The 27808-nt window shown below is 59.2% G+C and overlaps 1 protein-coding gene and 1 long non-coding RNA gene across 3 annotated transcripts in view; one reads left to right on the forward strand and one right to left on the reverse strand.

The window, feature by feature from the left end:
- FAM222A (family with sequence similarity 222 member A) overlaps nt 1-26869 on the reverse strand; it is a 47172-nt gene extending 20303 nt beyond the window's left edge. The window contains exon 1 of one of the 2 annotated variants that reach the window (XM_036014920.1): nt 25783-26869. The gene's annotated coding sequence lies outside the window, so the exon portion shown is untranslated. The remainder of the gene's footprint in view (nt 1-25782) is intronic. The other variant, XM_028528479.2, reaches the window with a different exon arrangement.
- On the forward strand, nt 21871-24081 carry LOC118498067. Its single transcript, XR_004900591.1, has 2 exons — nt 21871-22147; nt 23351-24081. It is a non-coding gene; the product is annotated as an uncharacterized LOC118498067 (long non-coding RNA).
- Nucleotides 26870-27808: the final 939 nt, after the last annotated feature.

A 27808-nucleotide genomic window follows, 5' to 3' on the forward strand; every position in this document is an offset into this window, starting at 1 on the left:
TCGAGTGCCGGCCCGTGAACCAAAGGGTTGCTGGGTCCTCGGTCTAGGGCACATGCCTGTGTTGTGGGCTGGGTCCCTGGTGGGGAGCGCACAAGAGGCAATTGCACACTGATGTTTCTCACCATCTCTTTCTCCCTCCCTCCCCTCTCTAAAAAGAAATAAAATCTTAAAAAAAAATCAAGTTCCAATTTTCATGTCTATTGCCACGAGACTCTTGAGTTTCTCAGGGGGCAAGGACCATGTCTTCTTTCCTTCTCCCAGGGCCTGGCAAAGAGTAACCATTTAATGAGCAGGTGTTGAATGAATGGCTGAACCAAAGAATGGGTTATTGTCAGATGAAGGCCTGAAGCCCAGAGAAGTCAAGCACCCTGCACAAGGTCACACAGCAAGCTGGGGGACAGGACTGGGGCAGGCGCCCGAAACCTGCACGATCTTCCCATCTGCAGAAAGCCAGCCCCGCAGAGCCCCCACCCGGACTCACGCCTCCCCCAGCTGTGGACCATCGTGGGAGCACTGCTCATTTTGAAACTTGATCTGCAAATCGGTCTGTTTATAAGCCCAAGGTCTTTTGTGACTTTAATAATAAAAAAAGGGTGGGGGGCGGGGAAAATGTCACAAGCCTCAATGATTAGACTGCTTTGGCACCAGCCCTGACGTGGGGGCTGATAAGACGCCTTATCGTGGAGGCACCCCTAGGAAAAGGTCCCCTGCACCAGATAACGCCCCCAGTTGTCGATATGCCCTTTCATAGCTAAGGATTTAGATAAAGGAAATGTGACAGGGGAGGGGAGAGAATGGAAGGAACTTTCCAAGTCCAGGGAGGTATTAAGTCTGCGCCGCTTGCCTTGGCAGAACAATGCATAGGAGGAGGATGTGTAAAGGCTGTCTTTATTTTCATTAAAAGAGCAGGGAATTGGGGGCCTTGGCCCTGCCTGCCTTTTGTCATTTCTCCCTGCCTGCCTGGCTGCAGGGGTGCTTCAGGGACCACCCCCCGGCCAGCAGGAGGGGGGGGGACTCGAAAATGACAACACCGGCACGAGCACTAATAATAGCAGTGAGTGTTTACTGCCCGCTCCCTGCACCGCGCCCCACGTGCCTCCTCTGTTAGCCCTCCCCGCGGCCTCCTCGCCTGCCGCCTCTGTGGGGGCTTCTGTTTTGGGCCCCACTTTACAGATTGGGAAATGGTCCCAAAGAGGGGGAGTCATCGGCACAAGCTCACACAGCTTTGAGGTGGCAGAGAGCAGGGTGTCACGGCCATCAGAGCCTGCATCCTTGGCCCCACATCCCTGCGCAGCCCCTACCCCTGGCTCCATGGTGGTGAGGGGCTCGTCAGCCCCTAGTTCCCAGCCAGCTGAGCAGGAAGGAGCAGGAGCAAAGGCCTGCTGCTTCCCAATGCCCAAATCGACTTGGTTCTACTCTCGGAGGGACTGGAATCACAGAGAGGGAGGAGGTGAGAGGAGGGCCGGGAGGGCCACTCACCCCATAAGCAGAGGACATTCCCAGAGGCAACGTGCCGGGCAGAGCAATACTTGACATGGAGAAAGCCTAGGCTCTGCCTCTTTAAGTGGCTGTCATTTACTCATTCATTCATTCATTCATTCAGGCAGGCAGCAAACACTCCCCGAGCATCTTTTGGGGGCCAGCCCTGTGCCAGGCACACAAAGGGGGTTCCGGATGCAATCCGTCCTTGAGAGATTTAGAATATAGAGTCAGGATGAGACAGGAAGCTGGGAGAAGGAAAATCAAAGAGTGTCCCGGCAAAAGGGAGCATCCAGCCAGAACTGGCCCCCCACTCCCAAATCGAGCCCAGTAAAAGTGGACTTGCCACCCTGACCAGTGTGGCTCAGCTGGCTGGGCATCGTTCTGCAAGGGGAAAGGCCACCGGTTTGCTTCCTGGTCCCCAGCACACGCCTAGGTGGCAGGTTCGGTCCCTGGTCGGGGCGCATGCGAGAGGCAACCGATTCATGTTTCTCTCTCAGATCAACGTTTCTCTCCCCCTCTCTCTCCCTCCCTTCTCCTCTCTCTAAAAAATAAATAAATAAGATCTTTAAAAAATGGACTTTCTTGGCCTCTCCCTCAGCTGCCAATATCTCCTGGAAGTGGCAGGTGGCAGATCTTTCCCTGGCGCGCCCGACAGATCAGCAGCCCGCCCCTCGCCAGGCCGGGCCGGCCCTGGAGCCGGGCAGCATGTCCGTACTTGGGCTCCGCAGCACGGTGAGGCTGTGGTCCCAGGAAGGCCAAGGATCACTCCCCATCCGGTCCCTGTCCTCCCTTCCTCCCCGGCATTGCCCACTGGGGCCCCTGTGGCTCCACTCAAGGCCCAAGATGGGCTGTGGCTTGGAGGGGAAGGTCATGCCAGGCCCTCCCCAGCATCCAATGAGAACAGAAACTCAGAGAGAGAGGCTGGCCTCAGAGGCCCCAGGGCGCCACCTGCCAGTCAGTGGCCAGCGCTGGGGTTCTGAATGACTGAGCGACCTTGAGACCTGTCTCTCACGGCGCCTCAGTCTCCATTTCCCTCATGGAATCTTAATGGGGAATGGCCTTTGATGGTATGAGGGCCTTCCAGCTTGGAGGAGGGGATGTTACAATTTGGTTTCCACACACAATCCAGTATAAGACATGCAAGACCCAATCATGCAAGACCCAGAGTTAGATCTTTGGCTCATGGGCACACAGAGGGGGTTCTAGATGCAGTCCATCTTTCGGGTGTTTAGAACCTTGAGCAGGGACGAGGCAGGAAGCTGCAGACACCCAGCAGCTGTGTAAAGCGGTGAGCAGACCGTTCGGACCCCGAGTTCCCTGAAAACCTGCAAAGGAGACACCTGCTCTTCCCAGACCCTACAGCCTTCGTGGGAGGGGGCAGGATCCCTCCCCCAGCTCTCTCTCCAGCCCCCTCGCTGTCCTTGAAGCCTCATTCCCCTTCACCCCAGCCTGGCCACAGAGCCGGTCCCCACACGCAGGGAAGGCTGTGACGGGGTGGCAGGAGGCCCAGGGCTCAGGGAGGGGAGTCAGGACTGGACGGGAGCCTGGGAGAGCTGGGGTCAGGCCCTGGCTCTGCAGCCCTGCGGGGGGTTGCTTTTCTGGGCTGGTCCCTACGACCGACCACGAGCTGGGCCAGCATGTAACCTCTGAAAGCATCGAGGGGCAGGATTTGCCTGCCCTTGGCCAGAACAGAAGGGCAGAGGGACCTTTGCCCCGGAAGCCACAGAGAATCTGGGCGCACAGTCCCTTCCCCACAACCAGAGGATGAACTGTGTGTGTCTCTTCCTCCCCTGCCTCTACCCCCATCTCGTAGTCCATCTGCCTCCCTTGTCCTTCTCCTTTCCTGCCGTCTCCTTCTTGCTCCCTTCCTGACCCCGCTCTCCCCTCCCCCCTCTCCCCCCAATTCTGTCTCTCTGTGAGGCAGCTGGAGGAGAAGCCCTCCCCCACCCCTGTTCCAAGCCCGAGGCCTTCCAGGGGACCCTGTTAATAATTAAATGTTAATCTAAAAAGCAATTTGAGCTGCAGCTAGGCAGATCTGGTTAGAGATTACATTAGCATGGAGGAGGCGAGGGTAATTTTCTTTAACCCCTCTCCTGATCTCTCAAGCCCCGGAATCTTCGAGTCACACTGGCACCGCTGATTAAACCGGTGCGCTGGCCTGGCTGCGGATAAGGGGCCTGTGAAAAGTGATTATTTCCCACTGCCGTTTGGGCCGCGGCAGCAGCAGCAGCAGAAGGGGATTTTCACTTTCTTTTTTTTTTTTCAGGGTGGGGGTGGGGGGCATCGCCCTCTCCAGCTGGAGGCCTCGCCTCCCCTAGATGACTGCCACATTCATCCTCAAAAAGTACAAAAGGACAAAAAGTGAACCAACAGCGCTGAATTCTGGACGGCAGGCGGTGGGGTCTGCAGGCGGACATCCGCTCACCGCCACACCTGCCGGCCTTTGCCCGCACGCAGTCTCTTCTGCCCGCAGGTCCTTTCCACGTCTCGGCCCCTTCGGTCTACATTCAGCTGAAGCCCAGGTTCCTCAAGGGTTTCTCAGAGACGCACGAGGTACTTCATAGACAGCTGATGAATAACCGGATGGGTGGGGTTCCCTGCGTGACCCCTCCTCCCTGGGCTCACGGTGCTCTGACCAGTGCCTGCGCATAGTAGGCCCTCGGCAACCCGTCTCCAGAAGGAAGGGTGGGTGGCCCGGAGAGTCAGGACAAGTGTCCCACCGGCACCCAGGGCTGCCGTCGGGGAGGGGGCTGCCGTTCGGGGCCCTTCAGCACCACGGCCAGCGCCCAGCGCTAGGGCCCTGGAGGAAGGAGGGGACGACTCTGGGAGCGTAGTGACGTCAGTCTCCATGGGAACTAACCACGCTGCATCGGCCCCCGACAGCACTCCTACCTCTGGAAGGGAAGGACGGGACAAATGAAGCACCTACTGTGCGCCAGGGCCTGTGGTAGATGCTGAGGCAATGGCAGATCCCCACAGGGAGAGGGGGGGTGGGGTCAGAGGGACAACTACAAGGCAGAGTAACAAGCCCTAATGGGCCCCCCTTTCCTATTCTAGGGGTGTCAGGATGAAAACACAGCCCTGCCGCCTTGTAAGGGCGCCAGTATTGTGTCCCGGGCTTTGGGGCCAGATGCCTGAGCTTTATCTCTTTCCTAAATCCCAGCTTTACCCCTTAATTCCGTGGCCTTGGGCAGATACCCCCGCCTCTCTGAGTCTCCATTTCCTCATCGGAGAAAGGAGTTCATCCCTTACCATGAATTAATACAATTAAAGTGCCAGGATCATAGTTGTGCCTCCCTAAGAGGAAGACATTATTAGTATGGTTGGTGATGACCACCTACAGATAGGCAGGCAGGAAGTAGCTACGGGAAGAAGGTGGGGGCGGGGAGTCCCATGCACAGGCAAGCATATGAGGACCTGAAAGAAACTGGTGTATGTGGAGAACTTGAAGCAGCTCTGAACTGCTGGGGAAGCTACCTCGTCGGTGAGTAGCCGCCGAGAGCCCCTGTGTGCGAGGCCAGGCGGCAACACCAGCCCGGAGAGGACAGGGGCGAAGGGCCCAACCTCAAGGTGCAGTGAACCTCTTACTGTGGACAAGTGCTGGTCTGGGGCCGGGAGAGGTCAGGAGAAGGTGTGTGTGGAGAGATGGGTAGGTGCAGGGTCGGGGGTGGGGGGGCTCATATGAAGGCTCAAAGCTACCCCCTCTGGGGATGGGGTGACAGGGCCTTGTTGCCGCTGGCTATGGACCTGGCTGGCCCAGTCTCAGAGCTGGAGCCCCCTGAGAAGCAGCACCTGGGGAGTGAATGGGGGGCTCACTGTCATGCAAATGGGCCTTCAGGAAGCCCTAGTTGGGGGAGCAAAGCCCCCAAATCACGGACCCCTCCCTGCTTCCACCTCCAAGGTGGGAAGTTCGGGGCAGGAGCAACTGTGCAAGTCATTCAAGGCGTCCCCTCTCCTAGTTCAGGCCTCAGCTCTCTAATCACAGCGCTACCAAGTCTCACCGTCCCTATCCATCAGAGGGATGGGGCTGAGGCTGGGAGTCAGCACCCGACGCCATCCTCCATCCGTGCTAGATGCTGCAACAGGGGCTGGGGAGGCTCCGAGGAGAGGCCTCAACCGAGTGGTTTTGGAGGAGGTCATGGAACCTCCCTGGAGGAGCAGCATATAAGCAGAGGCCAAAGGGACAGAGAGAGTTACTAGTAACTCCGGACAACAGGATAAAGGGCACAAGTTAAGACCCCTTGTGGAGATGGGAGGGGCCGGGTGCTCCCAGCCACCCTCTGGCCTGTTCCCCCTCCCTGCCCTCCTCCAGGCTCCTGCACCACCAGTCAGCGTTCAGTCAGCAACAGGGAAGGAGAAAAATCTAATAATAAGAGCAATAACAGAAGCTAGTTTTTATTTCTAGTGTTCCCCATGGGCTCAGCACTTCACAGACGTCACCTGATTTAACCCGCCCCACCCCCCAGGAGGAGGAGACGATTACTGTGGTCGCGGTACCCACGAGGAAACAGAAGCCAGAGTGGGGAAGGGGCTGTCCAGGGCTGCAAGCCAGCAGTGGAAGGGGCAGAAGGGCCCAGTAGAGGAGGCAGGCCTGAGGGCAAGGGGCAAGGAGGAAGGCAGGAAGACCGCCCCCAGCACGGAACAGCCCGGGAGCTCAGAGGGGTGGGTGTGGCTGGGGAAGTGGGGGGAGTGGTGGGTAAAGTAGCTGGTGAACGCTGGTCCGGACTTCTGGCCTGAAGCCAAGTTCAACAGATGTTTGGGGGCTGGCGCAGAAACCAGCAGAGCCTCGGGGCAGGGGTGGGAACAGAACCCGGTGCTCCAGCCCACGACAGCGCCAAAGCTACTCGAGGGCCAAGGGGCAGGTCTCCAACTTCTGCCCTTTGCTGGGAGCTAGGCTCAGGGGGTGCAGTGTCTCTAATCCCCCTTGGTTGAGGAGCTCTGACCAGGTCATCTGATCACAAGGCACCCTGATTTTAGCCCTGGGGCATGGAGCCCAGACCACGGGGGTCCAACCCCTGTGACTTTATCTCTGGGGAGTCTGATTTTTCTCCTCTGTGCTTCTCTGTGTCTCTGATTTCTCTGTGGTGGACAAGCATCACTTGCTGGTTGTTTGTTAACTTTTTAAGAGGGATTTAGCCACCGGCCACCCAGAGAAGAGGGTGCTAGGGTGTGTGGTAAATTCACTGACGGGACAGGGAGCGGGGGCCTCGGCCAGGGAAGGTGGAGATGGGTGGGGAGCAAGGCAGGACAGGAAGGCCCAGGCTGCGAAATCCAGAGCCAAGGGAAGCAGGGAGCTTCAGGTTGGGGGGCAGAGCCACTCCAGCCAGCGGTCCAGCAGGTCCTGCCAGCGACTTCCACCACAGACCCCTGTGGCAACCATACGCCCGGTCACCTCCCAGCCTCCACGGCCCCTACACACCTTACCTGCCTGCGGGGAGCGCCAGGCTGAGCTTCTCCTCGCGAGCTGACTGCCTTCTCCACTCACAACTCCCCTAGTGACTCCCGCTGCATTCCTAATGACATCCTCCAAGGCCCTGCATGAACCTCTGCTCCCTCCCTCCCCGCACTGGCCCGCACTGCCCCTCTCCCCTCGGGCACCCTGCCCAGCTGCGCAGGCCCTTCTTTGGTCCTCCAACTGGTCAACTTTGCTCTTGCCCCAGGGCCTTTGCATCTGCAGTTTTACTTCTGCCTAACTGTTCTACCACAACGCTCTCCAATAAAAATAAAGTTTCTAGTACCCACCAGAGAAATTATGTTTAATAATTTTATTTAATCTAGTATATCCAAAACAGTAACACGTTACCATGTAACCAATACTCAAAATGTACTAATAAGACATTTTACATTCTGACCTGGCTGGTGTGGCTCAGTGGATTGAATGCTGGCCTATAGACCAAAGGGTCGCTGGTTCGATTCCCAGTCAGGGCGCATGCCTGGGTTGCGGGCCAGGTCCCCAGTCCGGGGCACGCAAAAGGCAACTGATCAATGTTTCTCCCCCTCTCTTTCTCCCTTCCTTCCCCCTCTCTAAAAAGTAAATAAAATAAAATAAAAGATATTTTACATTCCTTTTTTTATACTGAGTCTTAGAAATCTGGGGTGGATTTTACACTGACAGGACATCTTAGTTCAGACTGGGTAACGCTAAAACTCTCTGTGCCAACTCCATCTCCTCTTTCATGCCTCGACACAAACATCACCTCCTCCATGAGGCCCTCCTTGATCACTCCCTCTAAGTCAGCAACCCTCCGGCCTGACCACTATCCCATCCCCATTGTAGTTCCTTCACAGTCATTACCATTATCTCACTGATGAATGATTTAGCATCTGTCTTCTCTACTGCACACACCCTGCTGTGTCTGAATACAGCAGGCGCTCAGGGTGTGCAGGCGGTAGAGGATGGGGATTGGGAGAGCAGCCCAGGGCCCCTACCCACGGACCACCTTCCAAATCCTCCTCTCAGGGACGAGAGGCAGAGACTAATGTGTCTGTGCACGTGCACGTGTGTGTGGGGGGGACGGACACACGTGAGGACACACACATGCGTACACGTAAAGATCCCTGCCCCTCCCCCATGTATAAAAAGCGGGCCCAGAAGAGGGGCCTCTTTTCAAAATCAGCCCAGCGCAGAAAAACGGCTGTGACAGCACAAAGCCGAGATTGAATCAGCGACGGGCCCGACTGCCTGGTGACGGTTACAAATGATCTGATGTGGAGGAGACGGGATCAGATGTGTGCGGAGCGGCGGCTGCGCGGCACCCCCCGCCCGCCAGACAATGGGCTGCCGGGCGGGCAGGTGGCGCCCGGAAGCCCAGCCCAGAACATGCCGATGGCTGCGGCGCCCAGGGCAGGCTTAGCATGGAGCTGGCCAGTCCCTGGGGCCAGGTCCCAGTCTTGGCCACGTCCATGCAGCAAGTCACTCCTAGGAGCCCTGCCTGACCCTGACGGTCACTGACGCGAGGTAAAGTGAGGCACTACCCGAGTGCCCGACCCCTGGGCAGAGCGTCCCCATCGGGAGACCAAGCGCTCCGCTCGGGGCAGTGGGGTGAGGGCTGACTGTTTCTGCATCCGACTTGCCCTTTCCAAGTACGAAAAAATGGATACTACTTTTGTAAAGGGGGACAAAAAAGAATCTTCTCCCGGCTTCTTGCACGCCACCAACCCCTGGCTTTTGCTCTCTGAGCCTCCGAAGGGTAGGCGAGAAGGAGCCACGCCCCTGCCAATCACGCTGCTCGGCCAATGGAACTGGCTCTGACCCCACCCCCCAGGGTGAGGGGCAGAGTCCATCCTCTGAGTGTGCAGTTCCCAGGCCGCAACCAGCTACTGCTGAGTGCCTTCTGGCTGCAGCCGTCCCCACAGCCTGTGGGAGGCTGCCCGTCCAGAGAGACCGAGTAGCTGGCCCCTGGGCGCACAGCCGTGAGGCAGTCGAGCTGGGCCTCACAGACACCTGCCTCTCTAGTCTTTTTCTGCTCCAAGGCCAGGTACGCAGAACCCGCTCCATCAATCCACACTGAACAGAGGGGTGCACTGGGGCCTCTCTTTCTCACCCACTCCTTGCACGGTCCGGGCTCATGGGTCTCCTCTCCTCTCTGGTCACCTGCCGTGAGGTCTCTTCCTCCGCATTTCACTGCACACTTTGCCACCTCCACCCGACAAACCCCTCTACACACCTGTAACACCTGGACCCCAGAGAACCGAGTGAGTGTCCATCAGCACAGCAGTGAGCGGGCAGAGGCACAGGGCTGGCACTCAGTAGGCACAAGCCTCCCCTCTGGCATGGCCTGGGAGGCGAGGCAAGCCCCACCCCCAGCTGTGTCCTGGCAGCTCAAGGGCTGGGAAGCTTCTGAGGGAGAGGAAGAGCCACTCAGGAGGTCTGGGCAGGGGCCATTTCCAATAGCAGCGGCCACATGCAGGACACCACACCTTGGCCTTGAGCGCATCCTGAGAGGCGCAGGCTTACCCTCGGCTCCCGTTCTGCAGGGGGAGCAGAGGCTCAGAGAGCGCAAGGCTTCGTCCAAGGCCACGTGGCAGGGTCCAGATGTGGAGCCGGGTCTCTGGGACTCTCAAGCCTGTGGCCGGGCCATGCTGAGGGAAGGCGGGACACCAAGTGGGCAGCCAGTGTCCTCAAAGACTGGACACTCCTGGGGTGGGCGCTGTGCCAGCTCTCCCAGGCACCAGCCTGGCCCTGAGTGGTCCGTACAACTGTAGGCCAAGAGGCTGATGCCTAAAGGGTCACCCTGAGGTCAGTGAAGTCAGCCCTCGACCACCCCCACCAGGACCTCACCCTGTGACCGGTCCTCACTCTCCGATCCTCAAGGCACTGCCTGCCTTACCCGCCTCAGCCTTCTCAAGAGCATCCAGAAGGGGCCAAACCCAGCACCCAGACCCAGCACGGCTGGGTTCCAACCCAGCTCTGCTGCTGAACACCAGGACCCTCTTAAGAAATTCCCTTGGGGCCTCAGCTTCTCTGTTTGAAAAATGGGGCTAGGAGCTGTACCCTTGTCCCCTGGCCACAACCAGGGCTGAGCCAGATGAGGTGCGCACCGACTGCAGTCCATCGCTCAGCGGCAGTGGCTACTCTCGCTGTTGCCCCCCAGCTCCTTATAATCCACTGCCCACCGGGTGCCCGCAGTGCCAGCAGTGTCCACCCTCAGCTTTCACCAGCATGGGCCAGAGATGGCTGCAAGGGGCTTACAGAGGTGAAAAGACTTGTCAGGGGTCCTGCAGAGTAGGGGGAAGGGGCCTGGGAGGCGTCTGCAGCCCTGGCCCGAGGACCCTTGAGTTTCAAGAACTAAAACCCGACTCCTTCCAGCCCAGGGACAAGCCCCAGGTATGCCCAGGTGAGAGTGGGGAAAGGGATGGCTCCACTTGCCAAGGCTGGTCTGACACCTGCTGCGTGCCAGGCTGTGGGGCCAGGGAAGACACGGACACAGCAGAGATGATTAGGCACATACACAGCGACCCTGACCTCGGGTCAGGCAGAGGTTTGAAGAAGCCCAGAGAAGAGGGGGTCATTCCTAGGGGGAGCAGCTTCCCAGAAGAGAGAGAATCTGAGCCATCTGAGCCCCTTGGCTGCATGCTCCTGGGGGCAAGGGCAGTGCCCAATCTTCCAGGAGGGAAACTGAGGCACAGAGGAGCAGCCACTTGCCCGAGGCCATCCAGGAAGGGACTGAGGTGGCAGGCATTTGAACACAGATCCGTCCGGCTCTGTGATCATGACCGCCCGCCCACAGCCCCTCAGCGTGAGCGCGAGTGCAGGGCAGGGTGGGGGTGTGCCGGAGAAGGATGGGCACAGGCTGGAGGAGCTGGGGCTTGGGAAGGGCCTCAGGCTGAGGTCTGGGCACGTCATCCACAGGCAGGAGGGAGCTGCAGAGAAGGACTCTGGAGCTGGCCCATCTGGGTTCAAACCCCAGCTCTTCCACTCACCAGCTGTGCAGCCTTAGGCAGGTCAATTAACCTCTCTGTGCTTTCAGTTTCCCATCCGATGAAAGGGGCTCAGATTAATGAGGCTGAATTTTGGCACATAATGAATTTGATGTGTTTATTAAATTTAAAAAAACAAACAAACCTGAAAGCCGGTAGACTGAGACAAGACCCAGTCAGGTTTGGGGACAGTCTAGTCGCTGGCCCTAGTGCACGTTTTGGCCCCCGGCGGTGGGCACGGCCTGGCACACCTCGCCCAGCACTGCCAGGTGGGCGCCAGGCCTGGGGAGGGCGGTGACGGAGTCTCAAGCCTCCCCGGGGCACGCGCCAGCATGTGCGTGCGCACGGCTGTGTTGCTGCAGCAGCTTCTATGCAAACATGTTAATTTGTTTTCATTTTGTGTTTTTTTTCCCTCACAGGATAATTGGGTGAGTTTGAAGTCTTGGCGAGGCTGCTGATTATAGCTATTTGGGTGGTGCCCTCGTGGGGCTTGGGCCCTGCCTCCTGCCTCTGGCGGTGAAGGCGGTGTCTGGGGGTGTCTCGAGCTGCCTCTGGGTTCTGGGGGCTCTGGCTGGCTGAGGACAGGGAGGGTGAGACATCCCGGGACCCCACACATGCCTTCCACCCAGACGGTCCCACGTGCTTGAAGGGGGCAAATCTTCCCCACAGATATCTTTTCTTCCCCTGTTTGCTGTGGTTAAAAAAAAATCATAAAATAAACATAAACATAAAAAACTGGGACGCGGTTGCCAACACTACAAAGAAAAGAAAAGCAGCAACAAAAATTCCACCCAAAATTCTCATTGTCTGATTTGTCTTGAAAGCAAACCAAAACTGGCTGCTCTGGAACCACTGAGTCCACGTTCCCACGAGGCTCAATGGCAGCTGCTTTGTTCGCTGTGCCACCTGGTTGGCCCCATGGGCACCTGAGTTCCCTGCCCTGAGGAAGGGCGCAGGCTTTGGGGTCAGATGGGCGGAGCCTCGGTGGGGCCTCAGCGGGCACCTGCCTCCCCGAGTCTCCTGTCCCATCTGTAAACCCGCCTTGTCTTGGGAAGGTTAAAACGAGATGATAGTAGGGGCTTGGAAGCGTTCATTCCCTTCTGCAGAGTAGGGACGTCCAGGGCGGGAGCTCCCTGCTCCTCAGGTGTCCTGCACTTGACCCCCATCCCAGAAATGCAGCCTTGCCAATGACCTGTTTATATGTTCGTCCTGCTAGGCAGGGACTAGGTCCCCGAAGGGCAGGGCTGTGTCTGTTTCAGACTTCACTGAAGACCTACTATGCACCACACTGAAGAGCTGGGTGAGAGATGGAAAGGCTTAGGGCTCTGGTAGCATGAGTAGGGTGCAAGGCCCAGGCAGGGGACTCCAAGCCTCAACTAGACAGGGGGTATTTAGGGAAGAGGCAAGATGTGCATGTGTGTGTGTGTGTGTGTGTGTACATGCGTGTACACACACATGAGTGCGCTGGGGACGGGGCCAGTGGAGGCGCTGCTGGGGAAGGCCCCTGTGTGAGCAAAGGCCCAGAGGAGGGAATGGCCTGCTGAGTGGGAGCTGGTCCCAGGTGGCAGGAAAATGCTGTGAAAAGCCCAGCAGCCTTTGGGGACTTCCTGTGGCCTCCCACAGGGCTGCCTCACAAAGGGACTCGGTCAGCCTCCACAGTGGGCAGCTGCCTATGGGCCAGGAGGGGGTTAGGAAGAGATGAAGGGCGGGGCTCCAGGAAGCTACCTTTCCTTGCTCCTGGCTCCTTGGGGCCCGGGGGCCCTGGACCAGTCACTTCAGTTACCCGAGCTTCAGTCTGCTGACCTGTGGGACGGGGCTGCGGCAGGGACCCGTGAGACAACCCTTGCCATGTGCTCTTGCTCCTAAGAGTTCCCCCACGTCCCTGTCACCCACCCACTGCCTCGGCTTGTCCTCTCGCCTCTCCCAGGACACGGTGGGGATGCTGGGAAGGCAAGCCACGTTGCGCAGCCTGCGTGTGCGGAGCAGGCATGGAGCTCATGCTTTACCGGTGCCCCCAGCACCTCCCCCATGCTGGACTCTGTTTCATTCCCACTTTTAGGCCAAGGCATTGAGGGTCAGAGAGGGTTTCTTGGGCAGGGTCCCCGCTAAAGCTGCAGCAGCCGCTAGTCCAGGGCCTGAGCAGCACAGAGGGATGGGATGGCCATGTGGTACCCACCCAGGGGGCAGACACAGCCTGCAGCCTTCTTGAGACCATCCAGGCAATGGGGTGGGCACCTCGAGTTGCAGCTCTGGGTCCTGGGGCCCCCAGACCGGCAAGGCACAGATCCTGGGCCCATGGCCAGCTGTGGGAGTATGGCAAGTCGTGTGTCCTCTCTGAGCCTCAGTGTCTTCATGTGTCACGTGGGACTACTGCCCTTTACCTGCAGGGTGGTGGAGTGTCTGGCCCAGTGGTGGCACATAGTAGGCCCACAGCAAACCCGGTGAACGGCTTCCAGTGGCTCCATAGGAGCCAGAGGCCCCCAGGGAAATGAGAGGAAGGCAAATAATGGTGGAAGGAAGCCGCAGGGGAGATGACAGGCTCCTGGCCAGTCCCCTAGGGGTGGCAGCAGACCTCTGCGGAGGGCTCAGACCTCCCCGGTCACACAGGGTAGCAGCTGGCAGCACCCCCTCCCCCAGTGAGCACCACACAAAGGGGCCTCTATTCCTGGCTCTGAGCATTTATCCCCGGCCTGTGCGGCTGCACCGCCCTCTCCCCACCCCGATGGCTGCCCCGCCCGGCCCGAGCCCACACAAAGGCTGGTGTGTCCCTGCAGAGCCGGCCTGGCCTCCAGAACACCCGTCCGCAGAGAGCCAGAGAGCTCAGCAGGGCCTTGGGGAGGGTTCCCGGGGAGCGGCGGGGCCACAGCCAGGCCACGATGGGGAGGAGGCCGGGAAGCCACGAAAAAGACCTTGGAGTGCATGAACCTGACATGAATGACTCCAGCTTCCCCCACCCCCGACCCCAGCTGTGTAACCTGAGGTCAGTTTGGACCTCGGTTTTCTCATCTGTACAATGGAGACAATGATAGTAACATGCCCAGCTTTCTGGGATGTTGAAGCCTCAGGTAGGTGGTGTGGGGCCTGGCGTGCGGTCAGCACCCAGCACCTCAGAGCCAGATTACAGGCACCGGGGGCAAGGGTGGCGGGCAGGAGTGGCCCAGGGTTTGGCCAGCCTTGCTCTCAGCGTCTCCCTCCTTAGCACTTCCCTGGGGAGGGAGGGGGAATGGCATCCCTTGTAGAGCCCTCCACCCTCCACTCCCCACCCAGCAAGGTCCCTGTGTGTTGGTGCTGACCCTCTAGCCAGGGCCTGAGCCCCCTACTGCCCCTGGCCTGTCAGCTGGCCTGTTCATGAAACACCTACTGTGTGCTGTGACTTTCAGCTCCCTCGTCTCATTTCAACCCTACGGCTACCCTGCCTGGGTAGAGAGGGAGGGCCCGGCAGGGTGGCACCACGGTCATGGCCTCGGGAGCCCAGCAACGCAGGCCCAGATCCTGGCTCTACCACTTCTGGAAGTGGGACTCCAGGCCCCACCTTCCCTGTCGATCCTTGAAGAGCCTGTGCAACAGCCAAATGAGAACAAGCCTGCTGCTGATGCCCTGAGCCCAGAGCCCGGCCCCCGCCAGCTTACCTCCTGCCCACTGGGCTCTTACTCCCAACTCACAGATGGCGAAACTGAGGCCCAGCGGGCAAGGGGTGCCGTGTCTGCTGTGCAGGAGGTGGGATTATTCTAGGAAACAGACTAGGCATGTGAAGCCAAGTCTAATGGATTCAGATCCCCTCTTCCTCCTTGAGGATTTTGCAAACATTTTAGCACTTCATTCTTGTTTCACAGACATCCTCAGCTCCGTGGGCCAGGGTGCGTGGGGCAGGGGACCCAGGCCTGGAGCCAGACCCACCCCCCTGGCTGACCCCCAGGGGAACCGTGCCCTGCCACACACAGGCTGCCTCTCTCCCTCCCACCCGCTCAGGGCGGCCAAGTGAACAGCAGAACACCAAGTAATTAAGTCGGCGCGCACCATCCGGGCGCCCGGGAACACTGTGGAGTTTCCCTTTTATGTTTATAGCAATTGTATGAAAATGTGCAACATGAAGCGGCACCAGCTGACAAACGAGACGAAACAGACAGGATTCCAGGCCGGCTTTTTTCCGGGCCTGATTGGCATTAATTGTGAGCGTTTACAAAGCACAGCTCGACGCCTGACATTTGCTTCAAGCGAACGTTCCCTTCTAATAGTTTTAATGATTACAACGGGAGCTGGTGATCACCGCCGGGAGGGGAGCGGGCTGCTGGTGCCTGGCCTGGGCTCCTCCTGCCAGGGGCCTGGCCAGCCCCCGCCTGCCCGGGTCGCTGGGGTCCCGCTTCTGCCAGCTACCTGTTGCGGGAGGGCCGTACCAAGTAGCAGGCCCTGGGGTCTTGGGTCCAGGGACCTCCAGCATGGGGCCCAGCTGCTGGCACACTCGGAGCTGCTGGCTTGTGAAGCTGATGGGGAAACGCATGGGTACAGCGATCCCAGGCACAGGCTTAGGGAAGAGGGAGGGAGCGGAAGGAAGGAAGAACAGCGGACTTGGCTGGCCTGGCTCTGAGGCTGGAGGGCCTGTTTCCTCGTCTTGTAACAGGGGTAAGAAGGACCCCACAAATGCTGGCTGCTGTTCCCTTGCTGTGTGACCTTGGCCAAGTCCCCTCCCTACTCTGGGCCTAACCTTCCTCACCTATAACGTGAGGGGCAGGGATCTGGCCAGCTGGAGTCATAGGATCTGGGTTCCAGTCCCAGTTCCAGCCTCTTTCCGGCTTCGTGACCTTGGGAGAGTCCCTCGACCTTTCTGAGCCTCAGTTTCCCTCATCAGAACACAGTTCACAAGCCCGACAGGCGGCTCAGTGGTTTCTAGACTTCAGTAAAAAGGGGTATAAAAACCCTGAATTTCAGGCAAGCCAAAAGCCCACGTCTCATTTGCTCCCTGGACACCTTCAAACCCCTCACCCACGGGTGCGTGCATTCACGCATTCACTCACTCACTCACTCACTCGCTCCACGGAACATCACGTGTCCTGGTTAGGATGCTGGGGAGACATCAGTGAACAAAGCAAAGACCCTCCCAAGGGAAAGAGAAATGACAGACCTTCACACACAGTGTCCCATCAACTTATCCCCATTTCACAGAGGAAGAAACTGAGGCACAGAGGGGAAGAAATGGTGGCCTGAAGTCGCCGGGGTAAGATGGCATGGCGATCGAACGCTGGCAGGCCACCGCAGAGGGGAGGCCTTTCGGAACCCCGATGACCGGCCCACCCGGAGCCCAGGTGGAAGCCCGTGCTGCCGCGGCCCGGCCCTCGGGTGGGGCCCACCTTCGGAGCCGGGCACCATGGCGGAGGGGACCACTGGGAATAGGGAGTCTGTGAGCCTGGGCAGCCCGGAGGGGAACTGGCCCAGCCTCCGGATGCCTCTTGGAGGCAGGGAAGCGAATCAAGGCAGCCACTGACTATCTCAGACCCCGCCTGGGGTCCATGTCCGGGGCTAGAGACGGCAGAGGAGGTGGCTCGTCTGCGGGCCCCCAGACACACTCCTTCTCACATTGCCGTCAACACTACACGATGCCCACTCCATGCCAAGCGCCACCCTAGAGGCCGCGCAGACAGCGGCAGCGAGGTGGCCGGGAAAGGACGGCGAGTACTGGAACAGCTGCGCGGCCTGTGCCAAGGCCCGGAGCCCAGAGAGAACCCAGGGGGGCCCAGGAACTGCCGGCAGTTGGCGGAGGCCGTCGCCCCCTCTCAGCAGGCGGGCTCCAGGGGGGCCTCTCAGCCCTGCCCCACCTGGCCCCCCGACTGCCAGGCCCACCCCACAGGAAGCCCCCCAGGACAAGTCCCAGCTCTGTGCCTGGCGACAGCCAGAGAAATCTTGGCAACTGTTTCTTTTGGAGTCAGTTTGGGGGGTGGGGCAGGGAGATATTTTTTTAAATGGTTTTTTTTTTCCCTTTTGCATATGGTGGCACAGATGGGCCCATGATCCATAAAAACTGTTTGCAATTAAACTCCCACTTTGCATGGCTGGGTTTGTCAGTTGTCAGAGCCACACGCGCGGGGCTCCACACTGACAGGGAGACGGAACTCGGGGCAGGGTGGGGCTCGATGCCCCGGGATGGGCAGAGGCCCAGGAACCTGCTCGCGGCGTGGGGCCTGGCTGACGGGGTATCACGCCAGCCATGCCAGCCATCTCTCTGGGCATCCCCTAGCCCTCGCCAGGAGTCGGAGCGTGGCCAGGCAGCTGGGGCGGGGCTTGGCAGGGCTCCCCTGTCCAGCGGAGACTTGGCCGGTGCCGGATGCCCTGGCACAGAGGGTGATGAGGGTGGACAGAGAGGACCTAATCACTACTACCTCCAAGACCCTGCCAGAGACTGGGTCTGGGGCCCAGGACAGGCGGGAGGGTGGCCGGGCAGTGCGAGCCAATACGGGGGTCCAGCGGGCAGAGTGCAATGGCAGGTTCAAGGCTGGGCAGCCAGAATCTCTGGCCCAGTTGGCAGAAAAGACCTAGGGTGGTGCCAGGAAGAGCTGCCACGGGCCAGAACTGGCTCCTTCCTCATCCCCGGGGGGGAACCGGCCCCTCTGCCTCCTGGGAGCAGGGAGGGAAGTCAAGGCAGGTACAGAGCACGCCGCAAGGGCTCTCTGCATGCGTGGGAGCCTCGCTGGAGGGCTTCCGGAATGGGGCCGAGGCGCCCGCACGGCTTCCACTAGTCCTGGGCTCAATATGCCAGCCTGCCACCCCGGGATCCTTGCTTGTTTGGGTTCGAGAATGCATCATTTGCCTTTGGGAAATCCTGCCGATTGCTAATAATTGTTCCCCGATGAAAAGAGAGAAGACTCGGATACCCCCTCCCACCCCGCGCCCCCTCCAGGCTGGGAAAGAAAAGTCATAAAAATAGCTTGTTATCTCACCTATTGAGCCTCCGACTGGATGTTACTGCTAATTGGGTATAACATCCTTGTCTTGTTCTCTCAGAAGCTAAATCAAGAAAGCGCCACTGCTGCGAACTAATTATATCTTCGGCCTGCAGCCTGCAGCTTGTCTCTCCCTTTATTGAGTTAAAAAATGGTCATGAACCTTCATCTTTTATTCCCCCAAGCACCGGGTCGAGGCTGCCGGCCAGGAGTGGCAGGGGGGCGGGGACGTCCCTTGGAAAGTCTAGGATGGGTCTTGGGGAGAGGCGGCGGGGACCGCGGTGCTGGGAGGGAGACCCTGGCCCCGGGTACCCGCCCAGGCTCCAACCCCAACCCCGAGTTCAGCTTCTCCCAGAAAGAGGGGAACTCGGGCCTCTCCTCCTCGCAGCTGGACCCACGGGAGCTCGGGAGCATTTCGGTCTGGCAAGCCTTCACTTATTCTTTCAACAAACACTTCTCGGATGCCTGCCTACTGTGTGCCAACCACTGTTCTAGGCTAAATCTTCCGGGAGACCAGAGGTGGTCCTGAGCACCAGCGGACCTCTCCCTGGGTTCATGGGGATGTCGGATACAGGCCCTGCTGGGTTGTTCATCTACTCCGAGAGCTGCCACAGTTCCCTGCCACAGGAGGGCAAAGTCCAAGTGCCACGGCCAGCCCCGGCTCCCTCTACGGCCCCTTTCTCTCCACATTCCAGCCATGTCCAGCCACACACTGGTCCCTCAACCTAAATATTCTTATCTATCTGCCCCCGAGGTGCTTCTCATGCTGTTCCCTCCACCTAGAAGGCCCACCTCCGCCTGTCAGAAGTCAACCCGTCTTGAATGAGACCTCCTTCACGTCCTGACCAGCCCTGCTCCAGGCCGTGGACTCCGAGACCTGGGTGTGAATGTCACTCAGCCAGCCACTCGGCACGTGCGTGACCTTACTCTCCTTGGTCACTCTGAGCCTCATTTGCCTCATCTGGAAAATGGGCTAAGGATTCCTCCTAGGGGAGCCGAGAGGCGTGCTGAGGGGATTCTGCAGGATGATGGATGAGAGGGCGGCCGCGAAGGTCCCAGCTCTCAGGAAGAGCTCGATAAACGCTGCCATTATCGTCCAGACTGAAAGCATCCGGGATCTGCCCGGAGCAATCACACCGAGCACGGGCTGGGCACGGGCTGGGCGGCAGGGGTGGGGACACAGGTCCCTCCGGGAGAGGAAGGAAGGTAACAGACCCTCACACCCCCACAGCTCTTGTGGCTGCAGAACACCCCACCTCCTCCGAGAAGATACTCCAGAATCCCTCACTCGGGCACCCTGGTCCTCTGAACCACACGGAAAAGGGCCAGAGGGACTTCCGAGTTCTTCCAGACCAGGCAGGCAAGCGGGTTCCAGCTCATAGATTGGTGCTGCCTGGCCAGAGCCCTGGAAAGAACCCTGCTGATTGATTCGTGCTGCCTGCCCAAAGCCCTGGAAAGAACCCAAGGTCAGGGGAAGAACTCAGCGGGGGAAGAGGGCAGCAATTGATTGGCAATGTCTGCCAAGGGCACAGCAGTGCAAAGCAAGACAGGCCTGCGATGGATTTGCCATCCTTGACATTTTCCAGAGGACGCAGCTGAGGCCCAGCTGGCGTTGGGGGGTGACCTGCTCAAGGTCGTGTAGCTTATTAAGGCAACAGCTGGCCCAGAACTGGATCCTCTCAGCTACGGCCCAAGGAGTCTCACGTGACAGCCTCACCCAGCCCCGAGCCCTCGCAAGACAGGGAACGGATGAAAGCCTGCGTGGATAAGGAAGGGGGCTGGGTTGGCCTGCCCCACGGCCCCGGGCTGTTGCCTCACTGCACTGAGCCTCAGTTTCTTCAGTTACAGCCCAGAACCATGTAAGAATTGAGGGAGAGAACACAATGCCAAAGCCAGAAGCTCAGCTTGGCACAAGGCGGATGCCACCAGAGTCCTGTGACTCCCGTAACAGGCAAAGGTGTGTGGACAGAAGCCCCCACCTCCAGGGAGCCATCCCTGGCTATTAGCTGGAAGCAGTAATTCTGGCCTCTGATTCCTGTGCTCCGAGAGGCTGGGGACCCCAGTCTGGCTTGCTCACGGCCGTCCCCCAGAGCCTGGCACAGCGCCCGCAGGCTGTGAATTCCTGTATTGTGGCAACTAACCCGCTGCACTGCGATGTGTTTGTTGGGGGCCTTGCCACCTTTCAAGGCAACTGGCCTTGTTCATCTTCGCGTCCCCGGCACCTGGCAGGGAGCCTGGCGGGGAGCACTGAATCTCTTTGAGTGATCGGATGAATAAAGAGCGAAAATAGCAGTTCCTGTTTACTGCCCACTTGCTATCGGTGACTGCCAAGCCTCGCAGCTGCCCTCCAGAGTGCATCCCTGGCTCATCTGACAGATGATGAGGCTGCGGTTATTCAGATGCTGGGGGCAGGGCCAAGCCCCCACATCAGGCCTGGGGACTGAATTTGGCTGGGACGCCCTGCCACCTCTGCCTACCCAGTGCCAAGCTCAGGCCTGGACCCCGTGGGGCAGCTGACCCTGCCGGGGCAGCCGATCTGTGGAGGAGACAGCTGGTGGCTGCACCGCCCTCCTCCTCCTCCAAAGGAGGCCCCTTCCCCACAGACTCCAGGCCATTAAGTTTCGTGTCATTACGTCCCCATCCCCAGACGCCTGTGCACCGCCGGCCTCGGCCTTACCCCCTGACCTCTCCGGCCTTTGTCCCCTGTGCCCTCTGCACAATGGTGGGGGCTCCCAGGGCCCCAAACAGCTGCTGTGGGGCCAGGATGGCTGGCGGGGGCCTGAGCCCTGCCCACCCAGTTCTAAAGGGCTCAGCCAAGCTCCCCCGAGCACTCCACACACTCAGGCGCATTTCACCCACAAGCCTGTGGGAAAACCGCTGTGACTCCCTTGAGCAGATGGGGAAAACGGGGCCCAGGGAGGCAAAGTGACTTCTTGGAAGACACACGAGCTGGGGTTCCTCCCCAGTCGCACTCCAGCCCCCACACATGCTCCTCGTTTATCCCCCTTTTTGCCTCCACCCTCTTATAAGCTTCCCCTGCTCTTGCTGGCCATGCCCCTTGGTTCTCAAGCTCCCTCTGCCGGTCACATCCCCATTCATTGCATGCCGGGCAGATCTACCCAGGCTTCAGGGCCCAGAGCAAAAGCCCCCTCTGTCAGGAAGCCCTCCGTGACCAGCTGTAGTTTCCCCTCCTTGATGTCTCTCCTCCAGCCCTGCGCTGGCTCTGTCCAGAAATCGAGTGAGTCGCAGACTCGTTTTACTCCCCACGGAAGCTGTGGGCCATCTGATTTCTCAGAGGATTGCCACCCAGAGCGTGGCCAGCGGGGTGCCTGGCCCAGGCTGATGCCAGGTGTTTATGGAATAGAAACACCAGGGGGGAGCTGGAATCCCACTTCTGGCCACCGACAGACCTCATACTTCTGCCGCTCTCTGGCTGTGTGACTTTGGGTGGCAACATAATTTCTCTGAGTCCCGTTTCCCCCCTGACAAAATGGGGGAGCCCCTGCATTTCTTGGGGTCATGACATAAGCCCAGGGAGGTTACCAGACGGGTGACCCCTACCCAGGAATGATTCCATTATTTCTGTCTATACCCCCCTCCAGTGCCGACACAGGAGTTTGGGGGTAGACTCGGCTTCCAGCCACTGCCTGGGCGTGTGATTCCGGGCAGGTGGCTCATTCCCCACCGCCTCTCTTTCCCCATCTCTGAAATGGTCCCAACTCCGCCCACAGGAAGCCAACACCCCCATCTCCAGCACCATCTTTTGTTCGAGGCACGCAGTAGGCACTCAGATATTTCTCAACTAACGAATCAAAGGTCCCGGTGGAAGGAATCCAACCACCTCCCAGCCTCCTCCCTCCCCCACTCCCCTAGCCTCCAGAATCCCCCCTCCCCACCCGGTGCAGACTAAAATAGTCATTAGGCAGATTTCAAAAGATGTCAGTAGCTTATAATTATAGTCGACATCCTTCTGAGATAAAAGTGATTACCTTGGATGCAAATCACTTAGCAACCAATCAGGGCGGTGGGCGGCGCCCGCCGAGGTGACCGGCCGGCGCGAAGCCCTCCTCCTGCAGCCTTCTCAGCGCAGGCAGAGAAAGCGCACAATAGCTCTTGACACGCAAATGGGTTAACACAATAAAGGAGGCTCCGGCCGCTGCCGGGGGAGAGCCGCAATTCCCGGCCCGCGGGAGGTAATAAAGCGGCCCTTTTGTGCGCGCCCCTTCGTTCTCACCCCCGCCCCACGCCCAGAGGAATCGCCGCCTGATTGAATTACGGTTCATGAATATGAGCTGCTCCGCTTGCTTCCTCCGGTTTGTGAGGGATGGGGAGGCGGAGGGGGCAGGAGGGGGCTGGGGAGGGGACCCCTGGCCAGGCCCCGGCACCCACCCCAGGAGCTCAGATGGGAGCCACACATATGGGGCACCCGGGGCAGGTAGGTGGGAGACCCAGCAGAGGCAACTGAAAGGGTGGGAGGCCCAGACCTGCCCTGGGGTCTTTGATCTTTGGGTCCAAGAGGGGGCTGGGAAAGCCTTTCAAGGCCCCATTCTGAGGTTGAAGCTGACAGTGGCCAGGAGAATGTGCATTTATGGTGTGCTTACTGTATGCTACCACCTGTGCTAAGCTCTCACTGAATCCTTACTACACCCTGGGAAGCGGGTGCTATTATCAGCTCCTTCTCACAGATTTGGAAACTGAGGCTCAGATTGGCAAGGCCATTCACTCAAGGTCACACAGCAAGCAGGGGACAGACCTGCTCCATAGCTGGGCTCTTTCCCATTGGGGCTTTAAGTCACCCAGTCCAGGTGCAGAGCAACTGTGACACTCAGAAGGGATGGGATGGGTGAGCTTACTCGGAATTAGGTAAGTGATAAGGATTACTGAAGGTGGGGGGTGGACAGCTAACCTTGACACAGAGGGCTGCCCTGAGAGCTGAGAAGGGCCTCCCCACCCTGACTGGAAGGATGTCCAGGGTCACCATCTCTGACAAGGGGGACTCTCCCCTGCTTGAACCTCCCCCATCCGCCTAAGCCTCCAGGCCACCCCAGGGCCACGCGGCCCCTCATTAGCACACCTCAGCAATCACAGGCCCCCTCTGTGGCCACTCCCACAGCGCAGAACACTCTTTCCACCTCTTTGCCTGGCGGATCCCTAGTTGCCCTTTCTGAGAGTCTAAGGGCACTCCTACAAGGCTCACCCCCACCACCTGGCTGGGCCCGGAGGTCACATCTACCAAAGATGCCCTTGCCCCATCTATATTCCCGACTTCCCCACCAGCAGGGTGCCTTCGAGAGGGACCCTGGGATGGCTGGGGCACCCTCACGCCCCACCCCAGGTAAGCCCACAGAGGCAGGCGACAAGGGGCCCAGGGCCAGCTCTCCCATCCCCTCCTGGCAGGCGGGTCTCATGTGATCCCTTCCTTCCCCCAGCGCTGGAGAAAGGTGCCGGGGGAGAGGGAGGCAGGCTGCCCACAAGGCCAAAGCAGAAGCGCTTACTCTGCTCAATCTGTCCTGCAGGTAATGGGAAGCAGGATCCCAACCTGGGTTGCAGTGTGGCAAGACATCCTGGTGATGCCGGATGTCCCCTATAGCCAATGACCCCTGACTCTTGCAGGGACTGTGTCCAATGAGGGGTGGTGGCAGTGCCTCCCCTGCACAGATGAGGGTGGGAAGACCTGGGAACTCTGAAGCCAGCACAATTGAGAGCCTAACCTCCGCAGTTTCCTGGCTGGGCACCCGCATCTCATCACTTCCTCGGTTTTACCCTCGGTTTCCTCATCTGTATAATGGGCTGCAGCACGTGAGTCATGGCAAAGAGTAACTGCGATCCCATAAAATGCTGGCACGCTGGGTAAGCTGGCACTCCCTCCTATGCGTCACCTGGTGCTGTTGCCAAGCCCAGGGAAGGGAACAGAAGGAATCGCCCAGTTCTGACAGCCTTTCCCTCCGCCTTGGCTTTGGAAGTGTAAATACTCCGTGGAGGACCTCCAACTGCCTGTGTTTGTGGATCTCCGGCGCACTCGGAGTTTGTTTCTAAACTGGGAAGCTTCGAGAGGCAGCGCAAACAGCCTTTCTGCCCATCTCTCCCACTTCTCCACCCATCTGCTATTGCTCCTCCGTCCTTGGAAGCCTGTGTGTTTAACGACACCATTTCAGCTAGAAATATCATCTCCCCGCAAAGCCCCCAAAAGCAGCTCCACTGATATTTATTGACCTGCTCATCTAGCTAGAAAGCCTAGTAGAACAGGAAAAAAAAATTCTTGCTGCATAGAGACGGGGCCTGGTCTCTCACGATGACCTCAAATACAGCCCCCTCTGCTCCCACCCCACCCTGCGCCCCTGAAGCAATGACACAGTTCTCTAACCTTTTCCTAGAAATGTGATCACAGCAACTCTGACACTGGCGGCGATTGCTGCAAGGAACTTAGGAGAGGCATGGAAGAGCCGGCAGCAGGACGCTGCCTAGGGGTCCTCTGGGCCTTCACCAGGAGCAGGGTCGGTGCTGGCCGCTCACCCTGACTGGCGTGGCTCAGTGGGTTTGGCATCTTCCTGCAAACTGGTCCCATTCTGGGTCAGGACAACATGTCTGGGTTGCCCTCCAGGTCCCCATTTGGGGACACTGATGGTTCTCTCCCTCTCTTTCTCTCTGCCTTCCCCTCTCTATAAAAATAAAGAAAATCTTTAAAAAAATAATAAAGAAAACTGGCTCCTCGGCAGAGACACGCTTTATTCAGACCTTGGCACTGAGGGGCCTGACTTGCCCTTCACGCACTTAATGAGCACCACATGGAGCTTGTCAGAATCACCTTAAACACCAAAAGGAGTGGGGCAGCCGGGAGCCTAGGCTGGGCCGAGGCCCCTCATCTTGGCAGTGAACGGCGGGGCACCCTCTGGACTTGAAGGGCGGCGGGCAGCAGCTCCTTTGCACTCTCCCCGGCTGGGGGGTGAGGCACCCAGGTTTTCCTGACCAGAAGCAGGCCCCTTGTAAGGCAGGGGACCCACAGCTCTCTGGGGACCCAGGGAACTTCAGCCTGCTGGCTGGGTGTGTTTCAGCAGGTGGTCTCTGTGGCACCCCTTTTGAAAGTAGAAAGTTGCTGTTGGGGCGTCCTAAGCCCCCATGCTGTATGACCCAAGCTGAACACCTGTCCTTGAGGGGAGGAGCAGGAGGAACCGCTGGTACTGCCTCCCTCCCCCATCTCATCAGGGCACTGGGGGTTTAGGTCGGGGGACTGCATTTGGGGTGGTGGGGTGTCTGCCTTCACCCCTCCACTATCCAGAGGCATCCAGCCCCGCCCTTGGATGCAATGACCCTGATGCTCTCTTTGGGTTAGGACAAGTTGTGCCTCCACTGCAACCCCAGTGACATCAGAGGCCTGCTAGTGATGTCATGCCACGGCTGCCTTGGGCACCTGCCATACCTGCCAGTTTTTTTTTTTTTTTCTAGGAACGTAGGCTGTAAGGGGACCCTGCTAACAGTCTAGCTTCAGAGAAACAATCCTCAAAAGCAGCCACTTGCACGTAACCGGGTCTCCACGTACCCCTCTGAGTCAATGTGCCCTGAACATCTCAGAGGCTACTTGGGAGAACCCCACGCTATCCCACGCTGGGTGCCCACCTTCTCAAACACTCCAAGGAGCAGGAATTCCCGGCGAATTTTCAGAAGACAGAGCCGCTACCCCTGCTACTTTTGTCTGCTGCCTTTAGGGATGGGGTAACATATACCCCGCCCAGAGCCCAAGCAGAGTACTCGCAACTGTCCCTGCCCTCCACTCAGGCCCGCTGGCGAGTCCAGGCAAGTTGTGTGTGGGAAGGAAAGGGGGAGGGGGTCAAAAAGCACCTATGCTTCAGAATCCCCAACAGTCCGGGGTCCCTTTATTTCTCGTCCGGGCTGCCCCGACGCCAGGGGGTGCCCCCAGCTCCAACCGGTAACCGTGCCCCGTGGAACTCACCGGATCAACCAGGTCTCAGCGGCGACTTTCCGCTGGCAGGGTTGCAGCCATGCAGAGGTGACAGAGGCTGCCTGAGAGGGCCCCTCTTGGGGGCCTATATCTCTCTCCGGGTGGAAAGGGATGCTGTCGGTGAGGCCAATACAGGCGCCAGCCCGCGCCGTCCGAAGTCCGGGGGTGGAGGGTCTCGGCTCAGCAGGGGTCGCGCCCGCCCAGAACCTGCGCCGCGCCGGCGCTCAAGCGGCGCATCCTCGCCGAGGCTTGTGCTCACCGCGTCCCCCGGGCGGCGCTGCGCCTCCCCTCTGGGTTCTGCTCAGGGCTGCAGCTCAGCCCTCGCCGCTCCCCGGGGCGCCCTCTCCACCCGCGCCGGGAGCCCGGCAGCCGCGGCCCCTCTCGCCGGCCCCAGCTGCAGCCTGTCTTTGTTGCTTCCTTTCGCTCGACCGCCTGCCGGAGGCTTGCAGCCCTGGGATTCGCCCAGGGGTGGGAGGGTTTTCTCCTTTAGAATTGCACGCACCTGCAGCGGTCCGGGCGCTTCGCCGGGCATGCACCGGCCTCCGCAGGTTGCAAAGAGCGGCAGCGAGAATGCACCAGCCCCTCCTCCTCCTGCTCCGAGCCCCGGGTGTGGGGGGAGGGGAAGGCGGAGAGCAGCGGCAGCCGAGGCGGTGACAGCGGGCGGCGGAGGCTTGGATACAGCCCCGGGGGCTTCAGTGCCGAGAAATAATCTGTCCAGCTACAACAGGGAGGACGTGGGGACGGCCCGGAGGACGGTGCACCGGGAGTGCGAGCTCGCGAGGTGCAGAAGGGGAGGCGCGCACCGGGCTCTCACGCGCCCGTGGCCCGGGGTGGCGTGCGGGGGGCTCCCGGGACCTCAGCCTTGCACCGCCTGGCGCGCGCCGGCGCCTCGCCTCGCTTGAGATCCGGGTGCCGCACACCTCGCCTCGCAGGTGGTGGGCCCGGCTCTTCGCCTTCCCCGGCTGGGGCACGCAGCCTCTTCGCGGAGCCTCCAGCCCTGCTGTCCTGCCCGCTGCTCCGCTCCGGCCCGACTGACAGGAGCGAGCGCCCGCAACTGCCGCGGTGTCTCGCCCCCCGCCCTCCCTCTGCGGTCTGACCCAATCAGCGAGGGCCGGGAGGCGGTTACCAGGGTGACGCAGCGCCGCGTCCTGTGGGGGGCGTGGCCGAGGGGCCGCCACGCGCGCTTTTCGCGGCAAAATTCAAAGACCGGCAGGGCGGCTCTCCAACCTCCTCCCCCAAGTTGGGGCAAGGCGGGGCCAGCCTCGAAAGGACTGCATCTCCCGGTATGCAGCACGCAGGCACCGGGTGGAGGGGCCCCAAATGGTGGTGCAGGGCATGCTGGTACTTGCAGTCCCGTTGTCGGGAACGGGGGTGGAAAAACCAGTATCATCATTGAGCACCTATTTAGTAGCTAAGTGTTAAAAACAATAAAAATAATAAAAGAAGCTAACACCTAACGAAGTACTTTACCTCATCTTTACACACAACGGGTTAAGCATTGTTATCACCCCCATTTCACAGATGAGAAACTTATGGTAGGTACTGTTATTATACTCCCATCTCATAGAGGAAATTGAGGTTAAGAGATGTGATGTGACACTCTCTCTGGAGTGCGTGGCCCCAAGGCAGATGTTTTGGCAGTGATGGATTTTTGGTATCACAGAGGAGATGTCAGAAGCACTAACTGTATAACCAGGCACTATACAGAGCCTTTTATCAACTCTACCCTACCTCAAGGAATCCTCGCCACATGCATGGGAGGCAGGCACTGGTATTCTTCCCCACTTAACAGATGGGGAAACTGACGCATTGTTTCCCCTGAGTTCCACATTTCGAATCCTTCAAACTGTACTGCATCTCGCCTTTTCCTTTCTGAGCAACTTCGTGGGTTCTCATTTAGTCGGCCTGAGTGTTTATTCAATGGCCCAGTTAGCAGTCCCATTCCACAGCTGGCAAAACCAAGTCCTGGGAGGAGCAGTTCCTTCGGCTGCCATGTGTCTATCACACAGCAAGTCGG

This window comes from Phyllostomus discolor, chromosome 13, assembly GCF_004126475.2.
Source record: "Phyllostomus discolor isolate MPI-MPIP mPhyDis1 chromosome 13, mPhyDis1.pri.v3, whole genome shotgun sequence".
NCBI classification, from domain to species: domain Eukaryota; kingdom Metazoa; phylum Chordata; class Mammalia; order Chiroptera; family Phyllostomidae; genus Phyllostomus; species Phyllostomus discolor.